This window comes from Passer domesticus, chromosome 11, assembly GCF_036417665.1.
Source record: "Passer domesticus isolate bPasDom1 chromosome 11, bPasDom1.hap1, whole genome shotgun sequence".
NCBI lineage: Eukaryota > Metazoa > Chordata > Aves > Passeriformes > Passeridae > Passer > Passer domesticus.
The window spans coordinates 1,497,325-1,513,047 of NC_087484.1; the positions used below are offsets into that span (position 1 = coordinate 1,497,325).

At 47.2% G+C, this 15,723-nt stretch overlaps 1 long non-coding RNA gene across 9 annotated transcripts; it reads left to right on the forward strand.

Moving 5' to 3' along the window:
- The first annotated feature begins 49 nt into the window (after window positions 1–49).
- On the forward strand, window positions 50–15,601 carry LOC135278536 (uncharacterized). 9 transcript variants are annotated; one of them, XR_010346008.1, is made up of 4 exons: window positions 50–1,788; window positions 3,090–8,369; window positions 9,163–14,257; window positions 15,033–15,601. It is a non-coding gene; the product is annotated as an uncharacterized LOC135278536 (long non-coding RNA). The 9 variants fall into 9 exon arrangements; XR_010346010.1 differs by lacking the exon at window positions 15,033–15,601 and having other exon boundaries at window positions 9,163–11,650; window positions 14,046–15,024; XR_010346014.1 differs by lacking the exon at window positions 15,033–15,601 and having other exon boundaries at window positions 11,574–11,650; window positions 14,046–15,024.
- Window positions 15,602–15,723: the final 122 nt, after the last annotated feature.

A 15,723-nucleotide genomic window follows, 5' to 3' on the forward strand; every position in this document is an offset into this window, starting at 1 on the left:
CCGCCCGCCCTCCGCCCGCTGCCAGCGCCCGCCGGAGGGCCCGGCCCGGCGGCGACTCCCCTTCCCTCCGCCCTCCCACCCAGAGCCCCCGCGGGCTGAGGGGAGCTGGGGGCTGAGGGGGACCCGGGACTTTATGGGGACCCGGAGGTTGAAGATGCTGGGGGGACTTGAAAGGCACCGGGATATTGAGGGGAGCCAGGTTTTGAGGGGGTCTGAGGTTTCTGAGGGGAGCCGGGGGAGTTTGAGGGGGTCTGAGGTTTCTGAGGGGAGCCGGGGGAGTTTGATGGTGTCAGTATGAGGGGAGCCTGGGACACTTGATGGGGACCAGGGATTCTGTGAGGAGCCAGGAGGATTTGAGGGGGACTGAGGACTTGGAGGGCAGGCAGGGGCTCTTCAGAGGGACCAGGGGTTTTGAGGGGAGCTTAAGAGAATTGAGGAGAGCCAGAGGAGCTTGAGGGGAACCAGGGGTTCTGGGGGGGCCGAGGGATTTGAGGGGTCCTAAGGGAAGCCAGGTGGGATATGGGGTTCTGAGAGGAGGTGAGGAGGACTGGGGGTGGTTGAGAGGGCTGGGAGCCAGGGTGATCTGAAAAGTGCAGGAACCTGAGCAGGACTGGGGGTTCTGAGGGGAGCCAGGGGCACTGAGGGTCACAGGATTTGTCTGCAGGGAGCCTGCAGCTCCAGCCAGATGTGCTGACACAGATCAGAGCACACACAGGTAATGGTTGGAAAAACACACTTAGCTCCTTCTCAGCGTTACCACAACTCAACACCTCCCAAAAGTCCAGAGCCTCCCTCAGACCATGGCACGCTTTGCCTGGGACACAGCTGAAATAGTCCAAGTATAATGCACAAGAAGCATTCATCTCTGGGATAAATCTCACTTAGTGAAGTTTTTGGAACCAGTATAGTCATGTCTTGGTAACATGAAGAAAATCAACAGAGAGAGCAGCCAGATTCCCTTAAAATTATGTTTGGGATACAAGTGGGCTTGTTGCCTTGCTTCTCCTGGAAGCATCTCCTTTGGAGAGACTGAATGTGGTAAAATGTAAAAGGCTTCCTGTGTTAAAAAACCTGATTTTTAATGACTTCTATTACCATCCCAGCAGACAGTGGTTTGTATGTGCAGCTGGGAATCTATTTTTGTGCTCTGCATGAGTATTGGGGCAGGTTTCTGGGCTGGGACCTCAGAGAAGTAAATCAAAACTAAATCAAAACTCTGCTTAAGGACTCAAACTGTCTCCTGTGGAGCTTTAAGTCTCTTTTTTATTACTGGAATGTTTTTTCACAGAACTGGAAATTTAGTATTTCTGAGGCTTTCCTAAGTGAGGGAAAGAATTATTACAGTAAAGGTATAATATCATTTTTTATTACAGTTTTTTATACCACCCACCTAATTTTCCTGAATTTGTTGATTATTATTTTCCCTCCTGAAACAGATTCTGTAATTAACAGTTTGTATCTTTTCATGCCAGGCTGGGGGGGCTTGGAGCAACCTGGACCAGTGGAAGATGTCCCTGAAGAATGATTTTTTCCTTATTGGGACACGTCATATTTGTCTCCAATATTTTTCAGGAAGAAACCAACATTTTCCTCGTTTATCCTCGCAGTGGTGGCAGCGCTGATGTCCCTTTCAGACTGAAATCCAGCGGCTGGTTGCCCTCGGCTGGCACTGGGCGGGCTCGGGCAGTGCCAGCTGTGTCCCGCTGTGCCCTTCCTGCCCTTCCTGCAGCAGCCTGGGTGTGGGACCAGGAGCCCGTGGGAGCGCAGGAAGGCGAGCAGGGATGGCCGGTGAGGAGCCTTCGCTGCAGGATGTCGGGGTGGGAGCGGCTTCTCCTGCCCACGCTGCTCAGGGAGGGAGTTAAAGCCACCCTGCGCAGGGCTTCACACTCGCAGCTTCGGTGCCCTCGATCGTAGGGGAGCGTTGTGTTTATTAAAAAGAGGTAAAAGGCCCTAAATGCGGCTTGTCACAAAAAGCCTGCCGGGCTCTCAGCCGGGACGCTGTCCCCATCCCTGACTTTGGATGCACTTCCTTTGCCCTGGCGTTCTCCTCCTTTTCCTGCTGTCCCAGTGACAGGGCAGTTTCCTTCCTGCCGAGGGCTGTGAGTAACCGAGTCGGTGTGACAAGGGCAATGATCCCCTGTGACACAGCAGGGACAGTCCCAGGGCAGTTTCCTACCCTCTGCGGAGGTCATGCTGCCGTAATCTGCCGCTGAGCTGAATTTAGAGAACAATTTGACTTGGGAAAAACAGAAGTTCAGATGCTGAACAGGTCCAGGTCAAGGCTGGGGCATGTTTGTAAATGTGTACAAGCACAAGGTTTTGTGCTTCCACAACATTCAGGAAATGTATTTCTTTTGAGCTCTGAGGGTTTTGGACCCTCAAAAGCTGGAAGTGCATCCTCCAAGAGCCAAGGTTGCCTCAGGCTCTTTGAGTGAAATGAAGCTCTGCAGTGTGTCAGAGCTGAAGCAGAGGAGCTGAGGTGAATTGCCTGACCTGGAGGGATGCACCCACTGCTGGAGTGAGTCCTGAGGATGATCAGAGGGATGGAGCAGCTCTGCAGGGAGGAAAGGCTGGACAATTGGGATTGCTCAGCCTGGAGAAGCTTTGGGGTGACCTCACTGTGGCTCATCTGAAGGGGCTACAGGAAGGATGGAGGGAGACTGTTTCCAAGGGATGGAGGGACAGGACACAGGGAGTGGCTTCCCACTGCCAGAGGGCAGGGATGGATGGGTATTGGGAATTCCTGGCTGGCAGGCCCTGGCACAGGTGCCCAGAGCAGCTGTGGCTGCCCCTGGATCCCTGGCAGTGCCCAAGGCCAGGTTGGACACTGGGGTTGGAGCACCTGGGACAGTGGGAGGTGTCCCTGCCATGGCAGGGGTGGCACTGGATGGGCTTTAAGGTCCTTTCCAACCCAAACCATTCTGGGATTCCATGATTCTGTATGTTCTGGTTACTTAGACTGTGGTCCAGGGGGTTTTTGTCCTTTACAGAATTCTCCCCTCTCATCCCACATCATTTGCTGCAGCCCCAAGGAGGACGGAGCTTCTGCCAGTTCCATCTCACAGAGCCTCTCTCCCTGTTCCCTGTAGGAACCGGGACATTCTGGGAAGCTTCCAAGGTTTGCATCACACCTCTGCCACAGCTGACTTGGATCCCTTGGAACTGGAAATGAGGCTTGCTTCGGGCAGTGGCTCTAAAAAGTATTCAGAGGTTTGCATTTTCTTTTTTCATACATCAAGTGCTTGTTTAGAGGCCAATTATTCCTAATTAGTTTCATATTTGGAGGCGATTTCTATATCCCCTGTATGCACCAGACCTCACTGGCTCACAATCATTACCAGCTGACTGTAATTTAATACAGTGAATTTGGACAAAATTCACTTCATTTGGTTGTGCAACTTCTCCAGTTTTGACTTCACCATCTTGTTGTAGTTATGAACAAGTTCTCTTACTTGATTTTAACTGATTTGCAAATTATTCTCAATAATTAATCCCAAGAATTTAATTACTCTCCAAATATTTTGCTGGGAAAATCAAGAATTGGTCACCTTTTAATGCATTGCTAGACTGACCTTACCCGCAGGAATAAAATATAGGTATTGATTTAGTGAGGCTCATTTTTTTCCAGGAAAATTTGGGTTTGAAGGCTTCTGATTATTTTTAAATCACAAACAGAATTTTTTTTAAAGAAACATTTGTATTTTGTGTCAGCAGCAGTTCTGTCACTCCAGGCCCTTGCAAATTTTCTCTCTCCATCCTTCTTGTAGCTCCTTTCAGGTACTGAAAGGCCATAATTAGGTCACCCCAGCACCTGATTTTTAAGGGACAATATTTAAGTCATCCAGGAAGGTCTGGTAAGGCCTTCTGGCCAAAACCAAGCTCATTGCTGCTGTTTGCATTATTTTGTGTATTTTTATGTTGGGTTTGAAATGTGTGCCAAGGTCCTGCACAACTGAAATGGCACCAGGACATTTCAGAGCTCTCTTAGCTGCTGTTCCCACTTCTCCAGTGAATTATCCATCAGCACTTCTGCAGCTGCTGCTTGGAGGCTCCTCCAGCCTGAAGGTTGATGGTGTAAAGTCACCTTTAATGCCCCATTTAATTCAGTGTGGTGTTTTTTCTGTATCAAACCAATACTTCTGCAGTGTCAGACATTCCCACAGAGAAAAAACCCCTTGTGAAACAGAGAAGCACAGAAACTCCCAAGCACATCAGCATGTCCAGGATCCTCTTTTATTGCACTTCCCCAAATGTTGTTTTGCAAGGAAATTGGAATAAATCTGCCATGACCTTACCCCAGGAAAGTGAGAGGACACGGATTATAAACAGGGAGTCAATCATTGCAGATGATCACTGTGATCCTGACGCTGGAGAGAGAGAACATTGGCAAACCTCTTTGGGATAATTTCCTTTGAATTCTGGAGCTGCTGTGGAACAGAGAAACCTTTCCAGGCAAACAAATCCCTTCCGTGCCCAGTGAGATCCCATCACCCAGAGCCAGGAATAAACACGGGCAGTAAATAATCCCTGTTAATAAGCTGAAATCACCGTGTTGCCTTGTGAAACTGTAACAAAAGCATGTGGGATCATGCTCAGGCCTGTTTAAAAACAAACAGTAATTGCAGCAGCTCTTTGGAGCTGAGCTGCTGAGGGGAATATTTGCTTGTTGGAGTGCTTGATGGCTGTCACAGGGGAGCTCAGCTGGGATGTTTGGTTGTTGGACAGCTCTTGCAGCACTTCTGCCTCTCCAGAGATGTTTGGGCACATCCCTAAAAGATGGGAATCTGAAATGAAGCCTCTGCAGCGCTGTTCAGGTGGAATTCCTGGCAGATGATGGACGTGGAGGCACAGCCCCCCACCCCACAAAACTTTAATTTGTTTGAGGCTAACATTTACTTATCTGATAGCAGTAAAAATCCCCTTGTAATGCTGACACTGATTCTGTAAAGATTCAGTGCATGGCCCTGTGAAAGGGTTGCAACAGCACCATAACTTGGGAGGTGTTTGGTTGCACAATGTTTGGAGAAGGCATTAAATATTTGCACAACAAGGGGGTGATGCCTCAGGGATGTTTGAAATAAGGTGAGGACAGCAGAGGGATTCTCACCAAAATTCCTCAGCATTGTCTCAGCAGCCACCCCTCTCTGCAAGGTGACAGTGGCCCCTCAGAGAGGAAGGAATTTTCCATGTCCTGCTCCCTGGATCCCCTCTCTGTGCCCTTTTCCAGGAGCTGGGGATGCTGAGCTCTGAGGTTCCTTTCATCAAAACCCAAAAGGGACAGAACCCCCTCTGGGGACAGCCCTGCACTGTCACTGCTGTGGGCACACCTCAAAGCTGATCCCAACATTATTGATTTCATAATTGTTAACTTCTCTTAGACAAAATAAAACAGAAACATTGTCCTCATTGAGACCTTCCTTGAGTAGCTGGGGATGTTATTTAGAGTGGAAAACAGGTAGAATTTATTGTTAATTCTAATTCTATTGTTCTAAGAAGAATTTGTGTTGCAGGGAGATTAATTAACTTAAATGAGGCATTTTATCTTCACATACAAATTTTGTGCTTAGGTTTTTTTAAAGGTTTGCTCAAAGTTAAACACTTATAGCCTGTATTTATGTCAGTAGATACATAAATTACTCATGGAATTATTCATTGAACCTGATGATGCTGGAGATCTTTTCCAGCCTTAATGATTTCTGGGATTCTCTTACCCAATTTTCAGCTCACCCTATAAAATGTGTGATGACAGTTTGCAGGTTTTTAATTTTACTCTTCTGCAGGATTTCCAGTAAGGAGGTGATTGAAGCAGATTGAGCACCCTGACAGCAGGAAAGGCAGGTTATTCTTCAGGAACCCCTAGAATTCTTTCACAGAACTAATGAAAGTCCACATTGTGATTTGTTTGTAATGCAAAGTTTATATTTGGTTGTTGTAGGCACCACTCCTGGGACTTAAAAATCAACTCGGATTACATATTAGTCTGAGTATTAGATGGACATGGAATTAAAACATCAGAGCAGCTATGTCCAGTTCTTTAAGTAATTAATGTATATAAAATCTCATTCCCATGCTGACGATGGTTTGGTTTCTCTCATCTCTCATTGGTCAGAGAATTACCTCGCAATAATCTCGTTTTCTTGGTTGTGATTAGCAATAACTCCTCCTTTGTTCTTTTCTGCATCACTGTGTTCCCAGAACTTCTGAGAAAATGATCTTTTTCGCCTGGATTAGTCACGGTGTTTGGACAAACATGGCCTTGTTTCCTCAAGAAATGTATCAGCACCACTGTGTTTATTTCTCCACAGCCTTAACCAGCAGGAGGATGGGGGACTCCAGCTGAACATTTGGATGAAAAAATCTGGTGAAATAGCAGCTTTTACAAAGCTCAGTGTGGGCAGTGTGGTGCTTTTCATGAGTGTTGGAGTGCCTGGCCAGTGTTGATCCTGTACACACTCCAAGGGACAGGAGAGCTGTGAGCTCAGCTGGCTTGGATGCAGTCAGCAGCTGCCCAAAGGACTTGCAAACATGTCAGGCTCAAGGAACAGCTTGTGGAGAGCAGGAGAGGGGCACAGTCATTGCCAGCAGCTTTCACTCCCCTTGGAGGCACCACAGGGAGAAAGCTCTTCCACTGTGATCCCTGGCAAAGGGAGGGAGCTGGTGTGGTCTGGCAGAGCTCCCAGCACATCAACAGCCCCATCCCAGAGAGGGAGTGACCAGGCTGTGCTCACCATCCCCTGGCTCCACTGGAGCTGAAATGCTGCAATGGGCACTAGTGTTCACTGGTTTTCCTAAAGAGTGGCAGTTTTTAGGAGAGACAGCAAATGAAATTGGGATGAGTTTCATGTCTAAATGTCTATTTAATGTCTAAGTGGTGGTTCTGGCTTGGAAAATGGGCCTTTGGTGCCTTCAAATGTTCACAGAATCATGGCATTCCAGGCTGGATGGATGGAAGGTCCCTAAATCTCTCATTCCCAGCCCCTGCCCTGGGCAGGGACACCTTCCACTGCCCCAGGCTGCTCCAGCCTGGCCTGGGACACTGCCAGGGATCCAGGGGCAGCCACAGCTGCTCTGGGAATTCCATCCCAGCCCCTCCCCACCCTCCCAGGGAGGGATTTGGGTTTGGCTTAGAATATAAAGCCATGTCCAGGATGGGTTCATTAATTTTTTTTTTCAAAGAAAAAATGCCTTCAGAGTTGTGGAATTTTATTCTTCCAGCTATTGATGTTATAGAATACGCTGAACTATTTGTATGGATTCAATTAATTAAATTATCCCAGTTTAAATAATTTGCTGCCAGTTAAGAGCCTGGTGCTGTCAATTTTTTTAAATATAGATCTTTTTAGATTGCTGATGTGTTCACAAGCAACACAGTGCCACATCTATATAAATTATAAATAAATATGTATGTATTTAGTGAGAGAGGTGTAACCCATGATTGAAGTGTTATTGTGGCTGAATCCCTGACATCATCCACCTTTCCCTCTGAAAGGATTTTTAATTGAGTATTTAATTGTCCAAACAAATAGAGAAAGTTTAAAGGAAATTCTTACATCAAGGAAAAAGGGAGAACTTTCCCTTTTTTTTTTTTCTGTGTAAGCCATTGCAGAGTTTCCCTGCAGAAAGCTCCAACCTGTGCTGACATTTTGGTTTCCTTTTTTTCCCTCATCCTGCTGCCTTGATTCCAGAGGAGAACAATGGGAGGGCAGTGAGTGCTGAGGGTATTTAGAGCACAATCCTGGGAAATGCTCCCATCACCACAGAGCCCTTTTCCTTCCCCTGGTGGCTCCTCTGGCTGTGCTCCAGCCTCTGCCTCCAGAGCCTCTTCCCCAGGGGAATTGCTAACATGGAAAACTCCTGGATTGCAGTGGCACCTTGGGAAGGCACGAGACACCTCAGGCAAGCCCTGGATCCTTTCCTGCTGCATTCAGAAGGTGCTGCTGGGCGACTTACACTGATTCTAACAGCTCCAAAGGTCAGAGGTTTCTTTTTAATGAATTGTTTTTCCCAGCCTTCTTAAATCCAATGATCAGCATCAGCTTTCCATTTCTGTAGTGATGGCAGGGTTTGAGAGGCAGCAGATACCTAATTTGTACCTACATTTGATTTAGCTATAAATTGCCATTTCATTGCAAGACTCTTAAAATGGAAGGGAGTGATATCAATATTTCACATGGTTGGGAGAGGAAATGCCTGGCAGTCCCAGGGGAAGAGTCACAGCACCTGTGCTGAACTCACCCAGATTTTTGGCAGGAATGATCTCATTGCCCATTGTGAACGGAACAGAAAACAATTCTGACACAAAGCAGGAGAAGCCTGACTCAGGAGGTGCCATCACTGCAATCAGAGAAGGTCTCAATGAGCTGGAGAAGGTAACAGAAATAGGTTGTGTTAAAAGAAATGTCAGGGGGTAGAAGATCAAGAAGATAACAAAAAATCAAAGCAAATCAATTCTTCCTTCTATTATTTTTGCTGTGTTTCCATCTTTCCATTTGCTGTGTTTCCTTTCCAAAGCAAGGAAGGGGCAGCAGTTTAGCAAAGTGTGATTCAGGTCAGTCTTGCTGATAGAGCAACTTGGGTTTCCATGATCAATCTGCTTAATTAACTAAAAATGCAGAACTGAAGAAGCTGTTGGGTGTTTTTGCATTTTTCTGCACTTGGCTGCAGGAGATTTTTCTCAGACTATTGGCTGAAGGTTGGGGGTGTCCAGCCTGGAGAAGAGAAGGATCTGGGAAGATTTAACTGGGGCCTTCCAAGGCCTAAAGGGAGCCTGAAAGAGCTGGAGAGGGACTTTGGACAAGGAGCTGGAGTGCCAGGAATGGCTTTAAACTAAAGAAGGAGAGATTTAGTTGGGATCTTGGGAAGGAATTCCTCCCTGGGAGGGTGGGGAGGGGCTGGGATGGAATTCCCAGAGCAGCTGTGGCTGCCCCTGGATCCCTGGCAGTGCCCAAGGCCAGGCCCTGGCACAGTGGGAGGTGTCCCTGCCATGGCAGGGTGGGGCTGGATGAGCATTGAGGTCCTTCCATCCCAAACCACTCCATGATTCCAGGCCAAAGAGGGCCTGGTTGTGGAGCCAGCAGTGCCTGGGGGCTAAAGCACCTTCCAGCTGTTGATCTGAACAGGAATTTCAGACATTTTGTCCTTTTTTTCTTGCTTATCCCTTAGCTGAGAGGTGATGGGACAACCAGCAGGAGCATCCCCAAGCCCTGGAAGAGGAACACTTTTGGAGTGGCACTTTGGGAGTGGCACTTTTATAACCCTTATTGGCTTTGAGGCTTATCCTGAGCCCACAGAACCAACAATAAATCGTCACTTCAGGGCCAGCATTTAGTGCCAGCTCAGAGAAATGCAGGATGGCCGTGGCAGGTGTTAAACACCCCGAATAAACCCTGGAGGAGGAGCCCAGGGTAACAATGCTGCTTGCCAAATCTGTTTGCACAGTGCACAGAGCAACAAGGAAAACATTGCAAGGGCACAAAGGTTTCCTTACAGATCCACGGTGGGCTGCTGCACCAGCAGAGCTGTTTGGGGCTGGAAGAAAAGCACCAACAAACTGGGACTGGGCCAGGCACTGCATCCGTGGGGACTGGGATGCTGTGGCTGCAGGATAAACCCCCAGCCAAGCCCCCAGGGAGCCAGTTATGCTGTTTGGAACCCATTTCTTTTTCCTCATTTCCTTGAAGATGTGTGTGGGGAGCAGTGATCCATCCAGGCCCTCTTCCCAGTCCTGTGGGATGTGTGTTTGCTTCCCATTTCCTGGAAGCACTCTGTGTTTGGGGAAGGTTGCTGGGCCACAAGGGAGGAGCTGCTGGACACCATCCACAGCCACTCTCAGGCTTTTTCTGTTGGGTGGAACTCCCTGAGAATCCCAGCCCTCCAGCTTTGCAGGGAAATCACTTTTCCTTTGGGGCACGCAGGGTGTGAGGCTGGCTCTGGGAAATATTCCCAGGGAAGAAAGGCTGGGAATGTGCTGACAGCAGCACTGCTCTTTCAGGTGTCAGTGTAAGAAGCTTATAAAAAGCTCCAGTTTTGCTTGGTGAGCAGAAAGTGCAGGAAAATGGGCTGGGAACGTGTGGAGTAGAAGCTGAAATGATGTTGGGACAGCTCGGGCTGGAGGCAGGAATGCTCAGCAGGAAGGAACAGGCAGCCTTAAAAGGAGAACTTGAACATGTGAATTCTAGACAAAAAAATGATACAAAGCTGATGAGTTATGACCAATTTGCAACATGATTTTGGAAAAGAAGGGTTTGGATTCAGAGGATGCAGGTTTGGAGCCCCTGACTGTCAGAGCTGTGATCTGAGTTGGGGGGGGTGCCCTCCCTCCTCCCCAGCAGCACCAGAGCAGGGCTCACATGAGCTCACCCCACCCCTTATCTCCCGTGCACCTGCTGGCTCCAGCTCCCTGCAAGAATCAGATTTTCAGGGTTATAAAAGCCCTCATCAGTTGTTTCTCCTCTTTTGGTGGGATGTAAACTCAGAGGAGCCAAGCAAACCACGGCAGTGGTTCCCAGGCTTGGGCAGAGCCCGAGGGGTGCAGTCCCAGAGGAATGGGGGATCCTTGTCAGCTGGATCCAGGGAATTCAGCTGGGGGTGCTGCAGCCAAGGCCTGCCCCAAAGCTCGTATTGTTGGAGTGGAACATAAGAAGTGTGAGTTCAGATGTGCCAGCACACTCAGACAAGGCAGCAAACACTCCAGCTGCAGGATGGGATGTCCTTACTTGGCGTGCCTCTCTAAAGCAGGATTTTTATCTGTTCCCTTTCCTCAGTTCAGTTTTCCCTCCCCATTTTCCATTCCCTATCACGTTCCAGAGCCATGCCCTTGGCACTTGTTGTCAGATGTCAGATATTTGAACTTGGAGTTGTATTTTCTATGAATGCTTTGTGGTTGTGGATCTCAAATTTCCAGGGAAAAAATGAAAGCAGCTGTATTTGCCTTCCAGATAAGAGAAAAAAAAGAAAACTTAATTTATTTTCTCTCCAATTTCTTCTAATCTGACTTCATCTCCTGGTTACCATGAAGGGAGTGGTGGAGTCCTCATCTCTGGAAGTGTTTAAAAATCCTGAGGATGTGGTTTAGTGCTGGGTTAACAGCTGGACTGATAGTCCTGGAGGCCTTTTCCAACTTTAGGGATTCTGGGATGATTCTAAAAGGACAAAGAACTTGTGGTTCAAAAGGGTTTCAGCTCCTCTGAGTGTAACCAAAGCAGATTCCACAGCATCTGTCCATGGCCAGGTCAGCGTGCTGGGATTTCCTTCCCCATCCAAGGAGAAATTAGTTTATATGTGCAATTCAGTCATTTAAATATTAATATCATTGGGAATCTTGTTCTACTGGAAGCAGGGAGAGGTAAAATCCATCTCTGGGATCCATTCCTTGTGCTGCTGGTGAGGGGTGGATGGTATTCAGGATTTGCCTAAATGGAAGAGATAAATACAGAAATAAACCAAGTTGTGAGGGAAAGGTTCTCCAAGCACAGCAATTTCCACTGAAACCATCTGAGAAGTTGCTTTACTCATTTCCTTCTGCTCAAACCAGGTTGTTTTCAAAGAATTCTGTTCTTTTCCTCCTTTTCAAGGACCACGTGGAGCCCAGGAGCAGCTCAGACTCAAGTGGTGAAAGCACAGCACCATTTTCCTGCCTTGTGGAAAGCAGGTGAGTCCTGGGGTCCCCTAAGAAATGACATTTCCAAGCCAAGGAAGCTGGAATGACCTTTCCTTGAAACTCTGGCCTAGGAATAATTCCCTTCACCTTTCCTGAGTGGGGCTGGGCTGGCTGTGGTGCCAGGAAGGTGAGGGGAATCTTTCAGTTACTCACCTGGAGCACTTGTATTTATTCACTTGTCATTTATGGGGACAATTCTCATTTCCTTCTCCCAGGCCATGAGTAATATTGAGGAAATTGTTTGCACTTGGAAACCACAAGGTGGGGAGGTCAGGGATATAAAAATGCAAAGAATTGTAATCTGTGAGTGAAACTGTGAAATCAAGTGTTGAGCAAGATGTTTCTAAAGGAAACAATATATTTTCAGAATTAGATCACAAGGGATTTTTTTTTTTTTTGCTGTGCAGAATAATTTCTCATTCACTCTTTGAAGGAAATGAAAAAGAAAATTGCATTTCATATCCCTCTCCAGCCCCTTACTTTAACAAATACTTAGGCAGAATTTCTTGTCCTCTAATTTGAATTATCAATTTGTGAAATAGTTTTTTCCTCCCCTCTCCAGCTTCTTTCCAATTCTTTGCCTTTAAGGAAATGATTATGCTCCCCCTTTCCCACCCTTTTCTCTTTTCCTCAGAATTAGAGCTTTCTGTAATTTTTTTCCCCTTGGTATGACTTTCTTGGGTTATGAAGCAAAGCCTCATACTCTGAGATAAAGCTGGATATGTGGAGATGACTCAGGATTATTGGAATAATTGTGACTTTTCATTTTTGATTTTATTTTAAACCATCCCAACCCGATGAGAATATTTAACATAACCATGCCAACTACAGGGGTAGAATTTCCTTGAATTTCCTCGGATCCAAGGCCTGGGAGAGCTGGTGAGAAGGAATTCAGCTGAGGGGAGGGATGAATTTGAAAGTGAGGGATCAGGTGTATCAGCAAAGGAATTCCAGCTCAGGGAACAACGGCACCACTGAATCAAGCTGTTTGCTTGGAAAGTTCTGCAGGCTGCAGCAGACAGAAGGAAAGAAATCCACCCCACCTCAGGCAAGTCTTGGAAAGGCTCCAGCAGAGTTCAGGCACTCGAGGGCACAGGAAATGCCTGAGGAGGAGCTGCTGGATGTGCAGAAAATGCTCAGCCTTGGGGGGGAAAGGCAGGAGCCTGGCAGGAGATGTGCCCTGAAGGAAGGAACTGAGGGAGAGAGCAGAGCTGAGGGGACTGCAGGAGCCTGGCAGGAGATGTGCCCTGAAGGAAGGAACTGAGGGAGAGAGCAGAGCTGAGGGGACTGCAGGAGCCTGGCAGGAGATGTGCCCTGAAGGAAGGAACTGAGGGAGAGAGCACAGCTGAGGGGACTGCAGGAGCCTGCAGAGAGGGGGTGCTGGTGCATCCCTGGGGTGTCCCACAGCCTGGCTTTGGGGACAGGATGGTTCCTGTGGTCACAGCCACGAGCCTCAGCAAGGGCACAGCCAAGGTGGAGGTGGAGGGCACTGGGGGAAAGGCAAATACTGGGAATTAGCAAATGGAAAACTGTCCTTTCCTCCTGTTAAATATCCTGGGTGCACGGCTGTCATTGCTTACTCTCTGATCAAGAGCCTGGTGTGGCACAGAACAAGATAAACACAACCCCAGGCTCGATTTAGCTTTGCTTCCCAAAGTTATCTGTTTGATCTGTGGACAGAAATTGTCTCCCTGCGATCAGGAAACTCCAGGTGGCTCTGCAAGGTCAGTTATCTTTGAGCTCCCTCAAGTGGCAATGAAACCTTGGAGTTTGTCATTGAACCCTCGAGTTTGTCACTGAAACCCTCGAGTTTGTCACTGAAACCCTCGAGTTTGTCACTGGAATCCTCACGTTTGTCACCGAAACTCTGAAATTTTTTACAAAAACCCTTGAGTTTGTCACTGAAGCTCTCGAATTTTTTACAAAAACCCTTGAGTTTGTCACTGGAATCCTCAAGTTTGTCACTGAAACTCTGAAATTTTTTACAAAAACCCTTGAGTTTGTCACTGAAGCTCTCGAATTTTTTACAAAAACCCTTGAGTTTGTCACTGGAATCCTCAACTTTGTCACAGAAACCATAGAGTTTTTAACAAAAACCCTTGAGTTTGTCACTGAAACTCTCAAATTTTTTACAAAAATCCTCGAGTTTGTCACTGAAATCCTCGAGTTTGTCACTGAAATCCTCAAGTTTGTCACTGAAATCCTCAAGTTTGTCACTGAAACTCTCCAATTAGTTGCACAAGTGCTTTTCCAAGGAAGCCTTGTAATTTAAGACCATGTTTTTCACAGGCCCTGTGGTAAACTGAGATGCTCAGATTTCAAGGAATCCACAGGAGTTGGGAGCAGTTGAGCATGGTTCATTTAACACACATTTCTGTTTTGGCAGGTCTCTGACCAGACGTGTATCAGGTGAAATGAAGTGGTTTGTGTGCAGGAGGAGCCTGCAGCTGGCTCACAACATGACACCTGCATGTTTTGAGGGGTTGTTTTGACTTTCTTCCATGGTTCTTACCCAATTCCTGACAGAGTGGCTGGGAGGTGAACGTGGTTCAGCAGCTCAGGTAGAACTCAGCCCTTTGCTTTCTACACCTTGAAAAGGTAAATAAATCCTTGGGCCTAAATCACAAGGGGTTGTGCCTCATTAGGAGCATATTTTATTCAAAAAGAGCATCTTTTCATCAGAAAGCCATTGATGATGTGTAGAGAGGATTCAGGTCACTTTTGGTGCAAGAAGGTGAAATTTGATGGCAGACTGGAGCTTTTTACAGTAAAAAAGTAGCTTTTTCAGGGGTTTGTCTGATATGGAGCCTTTTGGAGCAAACAGCTCCAGAAAAATGACTTTGGAGAGGAGAAGCCCTCCACTGTTTGCAGGGGCTGCAGGGAAGCTGGAGAGGAAGAGTTCCTCAGGAATGGGAGTGCCAGGACAAGGGGGGGGCCTCCCACTGCCCCAGGGTGGGATACTGGGATGGAATTGTTCCTGGGAGGGTGGGGATGGGATGGGATGGAATTCCTGATTTGCTGTGGCTGCCCTGGATCCCTGGCAGTGCCCCAGGCCAGGCTGGACACTGGGACAGGGGAAGGTGTCCCTGCCATGGATGGCCTCTGATGTCCCCTCCATCCCACACCGTGCTGTGACTCCATGATCCCACGACTTCAACACCCAAAATAAGGACAAGGGAGCAATTTCACAACTGGTGCATTTCCCTGGGGGCTGCTGGCAGCCTGGCCCTCAAACTCCATTTCCACTTCCACTTCTGTTAGACATTCATATCATAATATTGGCTTTTCACAAATATTAAAATGGATTTTATATGTGTAGTGTTAAAGTAACTTTGTCATAAAGATACAGTTTTTATTCCCGTTGTTAATTAAGCTTGGTGAAATAGCTGATATGAATTAAAGTGTGATATGAGTTAAAGTGCTTGCTGGGATGGGATAACACCCAATGAACACAGGATGAGCACGCCTGCACAGATGTGCCAACCATCAGCTCTCACCACGGAAGGCGGTGAGGACCAAGGCCCAAAGTGAAGGAGATAAAAAGGACTAAAACCACAAGCAAGGAATGTGCAGGCTCTAAACAGCTGAACCCAAGGAGGAGCCAGGCTGAACAGTTCCTGGAACGTGTAAAGTGTTTGGGGAAGGGTTTACTGTGCATAGGGGTCTATGAGCAGGCAGCAGGCCCTTGTGTGGGAATGGTAAATAAAGGTAAATAAATGGTAAATAAGGTAAATAAGGGTAAATAAAGGTAAATTAAATAAGGGTAAATAAAGGTAAATTAAATAAAGGTAAATAAAGGTAAATAAAGTAGGAATGGTAAATAAAGGTAAATAAAGCAGGTGTGCTTGTGGCTGAATGCGGTTTGTAACCCTTTGCTTCACTTCTGTCTCCCACTGTCTTTTTATTCAACTTTTCCAATTCTACCAGGAAACGGGACCTCGTTTTTCACAATTTCCTTTTTTTTTCTTTTTTTCTTTTTTTAAATATTTATTTCTCCTTCCCGTTTCCCGGGGCCCCCCCAGCAGGCCTCGGCCCTCCCGCCGCTGCCATGGCAACGGGTCACG